Raw genomic sequence first — 8,983 nt, 5'->3', positions numbered from 1 at the left:
ACCAAAATAAGAAATGCAGATAAAATCTGTTACAAACGTCGATGTTGAACAAATAATTGAGAAGGATTACATTTTAAAAATAATTTGCATTATTTATATGAACTGAATTTTTTTTTCAAAAATATGGAAGAATATTTTAATCTTAAATTCAAAGGTTCGAGTGGAATCGAGCACCAAGTAAAATTTAATATTTTGTTTACAACTGAAAATAAAAATGTGTCCATACCAAACTTTTTTTTCAGTTAATGAAAGAACTAGACTACGGAATGTACATATACTATTTTATTGGTAAAATTATTTTAGAAGACAGCAGTTAAAATACACGATAGAAACGTTATCCCAAATCATAAATATGCTGAAATACATTTTTATTAACATGGAAAATCATTAATAAAACAAGAAAACTAGTTTTTCACTATATTTTTACAAAACTAAAACATGGTTTAGAAATAAAAGTTTATTTCATTGAACTAGAAAAATGCTTTTGGCTTTCAGTGACATGATTTTTATTTAAAAATACATGGTTGAAAAATACATTTTAGAAGCATTTGGGACTAACTGTAACTTTAATACATGCAAATTAATTTTTCGTAAGTTATCCTATATGGAGATAGAAACTAAATTTTATAAACATTTACTTTATAAAAACAAAGTCTTTTCTATTATGGTAATCAGCGAAATTTATGAAATGAAATAAATATGCAATTTTTTCTACCAATGATAAGAAAAAACTACACGTTTTATATTGTTTGAAAGATTAATAATTGTTTTTCTGACCGTAAATTACTAAAGGTTATACTAAGGTTTTTCTCTTATTAAAAAAGATTCGCAATATTTTTCTACATTTTTATTTTAAATTATTTAAAAATATGTTTCCATGCTTTTATTAAATTAAACTATTGCCAAATCAAAAAAAAAAAACAACATTTTTTGAAGGAAATATTAAACTTTCATAATAGTAAATATAAAATTGCCTTAATGGTAAATGTTCAATAGTTTATTCTACATATAAACTTTAATCTTCCTCGAAAGTATTTTTCATATAAGAGTTATGTTTACTTTGAAAAAGAACTAAAATCGTTATGAGAATATATTTTTTCTTAATTATTTTAGCTTAATCGTTCTTTTATAGGTAACGGATCTAAAACTTGATTTCTATATAAGCTACAGTTATACATAAAGGCTCTTTTAACGATTAATATTGTCCCTATTGTAGCTGGTATCTGGACTTTGCAGTTTTCATAAAAATGTTAACTTTCTGGACAAAAAACAGCAATATAATGCAGAAGGACGTGTTCACATATGTCGCAACAAAATACTCTTTAGTAAAAAAGAGTAAAACAATTTACAAGAATTGGTTATCTCTCATATGTGTTCGCCTATGCTGCAATAAAATCGAATTACAAGAAAAAGAAAAGACATATTCTTTGTAAGAACATTATTTTTTTCCCTGATGTGTCTTCATATGCCGTGATAAATGTGATTTTCTTGAAAAGGAATAGTTACATTCTTCACAGGAATATGGTTTCACTCCACTGTGTGTATGCATATGATCCACTAAATGTGATTTCGTTTTAAAAGAAGAGCCACATACTTCACAAGAATATGGTTTCTCTCCTGTATGTGTTCGCATATGTTGCAATAAACTTGTCTTGTAAGAAAAAGAGGAACTGCATATATCACAAGAATGTGGTTTCTCTCCTGTGTGGGTTCGCATATGTTGTAATAAACTTGACCTGTATGAAAAAGAAGAGCTACATAATTTACATGAATATGGTTTCTCTCCAGTATGTGTTCGCATATGTGGCAATAATTGTTGTTTCTGTGCAAAAGAAGCTCCACATACTTCACAAGAATATGGTTTCTCTCCAGTATGTGTCCGTATATGCAGTAATAAACTCGTCTTGTATGGAAATGAAGAGCCACATACTTTACAAGAATATGGTTTATCTCCAGTATGTGTTCGCATGTGTGGAAACAGTTGCTGTTTCTGTTTAAAAGAAGAACCACATACTTCACAAGAATATGGTTTCCCTTTTTTCTTTGTCTCTCTATGGTGTTTTCTTGAAGGTGAAGATTCAAATATTTCACAAGAATATTTTTTTTCTCTACAATCAGATTTCAAATCAATTTGTGAAGTCGACATATTAGATATTTTAGTGCAATTTCGTTGTGCACGTTTTGCAAACTTAACATAAGTTATGAAACATTTGCCTTTTTTCGTTTTTGTTCGTAAAATATTTTTAAATGTTTTTGCGTCAGAAGTTTCCAAATATTTTCCTTAATACATTTCCATATGTGAAGTCAGTAAGATCAATTCAAATTCAATACTGAATTTGTCTTTGCTTTGATTGCAGGTGATTCTGAAAATATAAAAGAAATTTAAAAAGATACATTTAAACAATGTTAGTGTTCTTTTGTAAAAGAAATATCTTTTAAGATATCAAACAGATGTGGATAACTTAATTTTAAAAGGACAAAATTGCAAATATATGTAAGTTGTGTGTATCACGTGACAAATTATTAAATTATTACATAGATTCTTATTACAAAATCCACAATTTAAAAATGTGTAGGCTGAGGGCATTATTTAAAAAAGATAAATTTTATATTTTTAAATAATAGTTAACAATGAAATTCACAAATCTTTAATAAATGAGATTGAAAATTTGATAACTTGGTTTTTGTAATATAAGTCTCCAAAATAAAAATGTAATTTCATGTTATTGCTTTTCATATTTACTAGCTGATGAAGTTGAATTTAATATGATGGCATGTTCATGTATTACGTATATCAGCTCAGTACTTTTACATCCATCATTCCAGACATGTCTGATGACATGCATCCAATGTCTGCGACACAAATAAAAACAGATATTACTTGAAATCTATTACTGAATAGTGAATGCCACTATTATTTCTCCTACAGATTGTTGCAGAACTTAATTGGAGGAGAAGGGAGGATGTGAGATGACTTCCTAGGAAGACTAATCCTGGAAAATACAGTTACTATTGAAGTATTTTCCTTTGTCTGTGGTGTGTATAAACCAATATAATCTTATTGTCAATAGCTCATGTCATTAATCGTCTGTAGACATAATTACATAGCCATAGATGTTTAATCATTATGAAAGATATATTACCACAGACAATGGGGAGCATTTACAAACAAAGTAAGGGATCTCTCAGCACATTAACAAGTTTAGTTTGCCCTTTGGAGATTGCGAGAAAGATAAACAGATAGTTTTTTATACCTAACTTTATTGTGTGAAACCACTCTCACCTTCATTGGAGCTCTTTGTGGAGAAAACATGCTTCGTATCTATCTACTTGAGGTGTAAGCCAAAAAAAAAGGAAGGTGCCCCTTTTCTGGTGGTTACATAGTTTTAGCAACTCATGTTTCCTAATGGGTGAATTTTGCTCTCCTATCCATCAATCGTTCTTCCCTTAAACAAATATGCCTGATGACATGCATCCAATGTCCCTGCCACAATTAAAAACAGATATTACTTGAAATCTGTTATCTCAGCTTTTCTTTTGCAAGAGTCGAAAGTAAAGGTTGCTTATTATATATTCAGTTTTTTGTTACATTATGTTAAACCCTACCTATATACTATTATTTTATATGTAACCTAGACTGTCAGCTGTTGAATGTTTGACAGCGAGTTTGATTTTATCCTTTATTCTTTAATACACTTTACATTTTGTGTTTACTTCTTATCTAATACTTAAAATATTTTTATTCTTTCAGGTAGCTTATCAATTACTTTAACTCTCTTGTGTCAAGACTAGTTTCTCCAATCTTTCCTTCATTTTTATTTTTGTATAAAATCCATATTTGGATAGACAGTCACTGAAACTTCCACTGTTGCTTATCACTTTATTTCATCAGACGAACATGTTTTTTTTTCAGTTCAACGATTACATTGGCACTAGTAATCTGATCGAACTGAATTATTTCTATGTGGTATAAAAAATTAATCCATTACTTCTAAGTAATTTATCGAACCAGTGTGAAGATATCCATTAGCATCTTTTGTCAGTTTTTCTCCAAGTGTTGTTTAAAGTTTATAACCGTTTAGACATGGCTAATTTCATACATATTGTCTCATTAAATATCTTTTTCAAGTCTCCTTAACAATATTGTTTTTAATGCTGTGTGAGTGTAAGCTGATGCATTGATTAGGCGTAAGTGAATATGTTCTTTCTTTACAACCTAAATACTTGGTAAGTATTAATTCATAAGTTTGATGACTATTTAATTATACAGTCACCGTCTAGTCAGATGTTTTAAATCATGGCCCAAATTCATAAATCAAGTTTTGATTAAATTTTAAGTAAAACGTTAATATTTTATTTGGTTCTACAAACTCCTATCCTTACATCATCAACACTCTGATCCCCATCTGGCATCAGTTGTGATGGATGGCTCTCGTCTGGGTGAGGCCCCGTGTTTTGACAAGCTTCTGGGTTTGACCTTTACTCCTGATCTGAAATGGAACACGTACATCAAGTCTGTTGCCAAGATCACTGGAAAGATGGTGGGATCCTTCTACCGCTCCAGAAGATATCTCACTACTGATGCAATTCTCTATCTATATAAAAGCCAAGTACGTCCAAAGATGGAATACTGTTGCCATATCTGGGCAGGAGCTGCTAAAAACAGCCTATCCTGCCTTGACAGAGTACAAAATAGACTTTGTGGCTTAGTGGAGGATGCCCTTTTCTCTACCCTGCAACCTCTCTCCCACAGAAGAGACGTTGCGAGCCTATCCTTGTTTTATCGCAATTTCCATGGCAGGTGCTCGTCTGAACTCCAATCTCTGGTCCCCCCTCGCCAATCTTTCACGAAAATAGTTGTACATAGTTTGATGAAGTTTGGAAATAAAACCTGGAAAGACAGTGAGTAGGATGTCTTACATGGAGAGAAATGATATGATAATTATGGATGTGTAATGTGATTTTTAAAGACGGGTGTTGTTCTGCTGATTTCAGATAAAGATTAAATCTGAAGTGTATTGAGAGATGTGTGCAGAAAAATAGACCTTGATAGTATAGCCAGGTTGAAATGATAGATGACAGTTTTAAGATTAGTAAATGTATAACAGTTGGAGTAGCAAGATTAGTTCACAGAAGCCCAAGAAAAGCATTGGAGAAAGTGATAAAAATAACCTGAAGAAAAGACAGCTAAACGAGGACCTAGGTAGAGATAAATTACTTTTGAAGTTATTTTCTTAATGCCATCCAACACGTGATCATATTAATTTATGATCTACAAATGATTGGTCTCATTTATGCTGATGATATTGGGTTATAAAGCCTTGCTGGCGTTCAATCTTTGACAAGGTGTAATCATGCCTCAAAAATTGGCATGAAAATAAAACCTAATAAGATAAAGTGACTGACTGCATGTCTTTTTCCAAACGAAAAACAACTGGTTGCTCTCAACGCATAGACAATTAAATAAGTCATTCGATTCAAATATTTGGTTCCATCATCAATGCAAACCTTTTTATGCTGATGTTTACGCCATGAGAAAAATATAACATTTCAATTTTTTATGAGAATTGTTATCATTGAAATATTTTTTGTAATTATATTATTTCAGAGGAAATACTGAATAAACAATGCTTACTACAATGATAATATTGTTAGTTCAGGAAATTAAGTTTTCTTTGTGTTTTATTGATTTCATTAACACGGATTTCGGGGGGGGGGTTGTAATGTTCTTGAAAAAATTAAATTATTTTAATTTAATTGTGACAATTTACAATTTTACATGAAAAATGCATGGGTCTTTTTTTAGTACTTAAACCTATAACTTTAGCAAAGATGTTTTTATTTACAAAAGGATACTTTTTTACTAAAATTTAAATATAATAATGGATTCATTATATTCTGTGATTGTTAATTGATAAATACTGAAAAATTCATTACAATTGGTTGAGTTCCTGAATTTGGGTGGATTTTAAAAGAGAGGGGTCAGAATGTTTATGTATTTTAGGGAGTAGCCAATCATTTTGCACATACCTAGTAAATGTATTTATTATCAAACCATGCTGAAATAATTATGTCATTTAGAAAGGCATTATTTATATGGGGAGAGAAGGCTTTATTAACTATTTTATTCTTTCATTTGAATTTAATAAACAAAAGATACCGTAAAAATATAATTTCTAAATCCCATGTAACAATAGCATAATCTGTAAACAACACAAGTACCATATCTCTTTTGTGAATTTCTGCTTTTGTAGTCATTATTTTGTTTACCATATGAGATTGCTTTTTAATCATTTTGTTTACCATATGAGATTGCTTTTGTGGTGATTATTGTTTGATATATGAGATTGCTTTTTATTCATTTTGTTTACCATATGAGATTGCTTTTGTAGTCATTATTGTTTGCTATATAAAATTGCTTTTTATTCATTTTGTTTACCATATGAGATTGCTTTTGTAATCATTTTGTTTACCATATGAAATTGCTTTTGTAGTCATTATTGTTTGCTATATGAAATTGCTTTTTATTCATTTTGTTTACCATATGAGATTGCTTTTGTAGTCATTATTGTTTGCTATATAAAATTGCTTTTTATTCATTTTGTTTACCATATGAGATTGCTTTTGTAGTCATTATTGTTTGCTGTATAAAATTGCTTTTTATTCATTTTGTTTACCATATGAGATTGCTTTTGTAGTCATTATTGTTTGCTATATAAAATTGCTTTTTATTCATTTTGTTTACCATATGAGATTGCTTTTGTAATCATTTTGTTTACCATATGAAATTGCTTTTGTAGTCATTATTGTTTGCTATATGAAATTGCTTTTTATTCATTTTGTTTACCATATGAGATTGCTTTTGTAGTCATTATTGTTTGCTATATAAAATTGCTTTTTATTCATTTTGTTTACCATATGAGATTGCTTTTGTAGTCATTATTGTTTGCTATATAAAATTGCTTTTTATTCATTTTGTTTACCATATGAGATTGCTTTTGTAGTCATTATTGTTTGCTGTATAAAATTGCTTTTTATTCATTTTGTTTACCATATGAGATTGCTTTTGTAGTCATTATTGTTTGCTATATAAAATTGCTTTTTATTCATTTTGTTTACCATATGAGATTGCTTTTGTAATCATTTTGTTTACCATATGAAATTGCTTTTGTAGTCATTATTGTTTGCTATATGAAATTGCTTTTTATTCATTTTGTTTACCATATGAGATTGCTTTTGTAGTCATTATTGTTTGCTATATAAAATTGCTTTTTATTCATTTTGTTTACCATATGAGATTGCTTTTGTAGTCATTATTGTTTGCTATATAAAATTGCTTTTTATTCATTTTGTTTACCATATGAGATTGCTTTTGTAGTCATTATTGTTTGCTATATGAAATTGCTTTTTATTCATTTTGTTTACCATATGAGATTGCTTTTGTAGTCATTATTGTTTGCTATATGAAATTGCTTTTTATTCATTTTGTTTACCATATGAGATTGCTTTTGTAGTCATTATTGTTTGCTATATAAAATTGCTTTTTATTCATTTTGTTTTCCATATGAGATTGCTTTTGTAGTCATTATTGTTTGCTATATGAAATTGCTTTTTATTCATTTTGTTTACCATATGAGATTGCTTTTGTAGTCATTATTGTTTGATATATGAAATTGCTTTTTATTCATTTTCTTTACCATATGACATTGCTTTCGTAGTCATTATTTTTTTTATCATATGACACTGCTCGTGCTTAATCACTAGAATCAAAAAGAGTCTTCCCTAAAAATGTTTTGCCTAAAACCGGCTCCCCTAAAACGTTTCCACCGAAAAACTAGGACCCTGAAAATGTTCTTTACTATAAGGAAATAATAATCGGGAAACACATTCGCACATCGGCACACATGTGCCACATCGCTATCTGAAAAAAATTATGAAAAAAATAATTCTCATTTCATCTGAAACAGAAAAAATATATATGATAATTTGGACGTGCCCCTGTTGTAAAAAAATAACAAAATAAAAAAAAAAAAACGGCAAATAAATTCAAATAAAACTTACTTTTTTGTTTTACAATCTGCTTCCACATGATTTGCCTTCTTTTAAAAAAAGACTAAAGTTAATTAAAACGTGACGAGTTCATTTTTTTTTTAATTTGAAATTTTTAAAAATTTATTTATTTATTATTATGATGCTAGTGCAAGTGCACTTACTGACCGCGCTATTTTTTAAATCGTATTTCCAAGTTTTTGATATGTCTTTTTTTTTATTCAATTGTAAGGTATAGAATAGGTACAAAACACCCTCCCCTCCCCATGTTAAGAATGAATTTTTAAATAATAACGTTATTATTTCAGCAAGGATCAATAGGTGCACTAGTACCATTATTATATTTTAGAACTTGATTTTCACACATCAAAAAAATCCTACATTGAACTTTCACCTCGTGGGAAGTCAACTTATTGGCCGATCAAACGGCAAACGCCTCCCAGAAAAAAATGGAAAATTATCTTAAAAAAGTGAATAACAAAAATTATACGAATAGTCAACTTTTTGTTTTGTGTGTTCGTGTATGTGTTTAATCTATATCATGAAATAATATAACAGTGTGTTTACTGGTTTTTCCAAGTTCCGCCTTCTGGAAAAGGCACGTTTCACCGGTGTATACCATAAAAAGTCCCTTGTGATTAATGTTCAGTTGGTGCAATAATAATTGTTTTTTTTTTTGTTTGTTTTTGGTTTTTTCTCGCTGTTTTACAGTTCGTCACAGACAACTCTCGTTTACTAAAGGTTCGTTCATTTTTTTTTCATCTCATAATTTAGGACGCGATATTTTTTATTAAGTTAAAACATTAAAAAAGAAAACTGCGACGATTTTTTTTAATGTAACAAAGTTGATAATAATACAAAAAGTAGTCTTTTACGCGGCAATTAAGAGAATCATAATTTACAATGCTAAAACCAACGAACAAACGCTATTTGC

General features: G+C 29.2%; 1 long non-coding RNA gene across 1 annotated transcript; it reads right to left on the bottom strand.

Annotated features, from left to right (window-relative positions):
- Positions 1-267: 267 nt before the first annotated feature.
- On the bottom strand, positions 268-8,774 carry LOC145280164 (uncharacterized). The gene is made up of 2 exons (XR_013868565.1): positions 8,062-8,774; positions 268-2,363 (listed from the first exon to the last, which is right to left on the bottom strand). It is a non-coding gene; the product is annotated as an uncharacterized LOC145280164 (long non-coding RNA).
- Positions 8,775-8,983: the final 209 nt, after the last annotated feature.

The sequence above is a fragment of the Euprymna scolopes genome, chromosome 7 (assembly GCF_053919585.1).
Source record: "Euprymna scolopes isolate OS-2025 chromosome 7, ASM5391958v1, whole genome shotgun sequence".
Taxonomy (NCBI): Eukaryota; Metazoa; Mollusca; class Cephalopoda; order Sepiida; family Sepiolidae; genus Euprymna; species Euprymna scolopes.
This window is presented reverse-complemented; position numbering and strand designations above follow the sequence as displayed.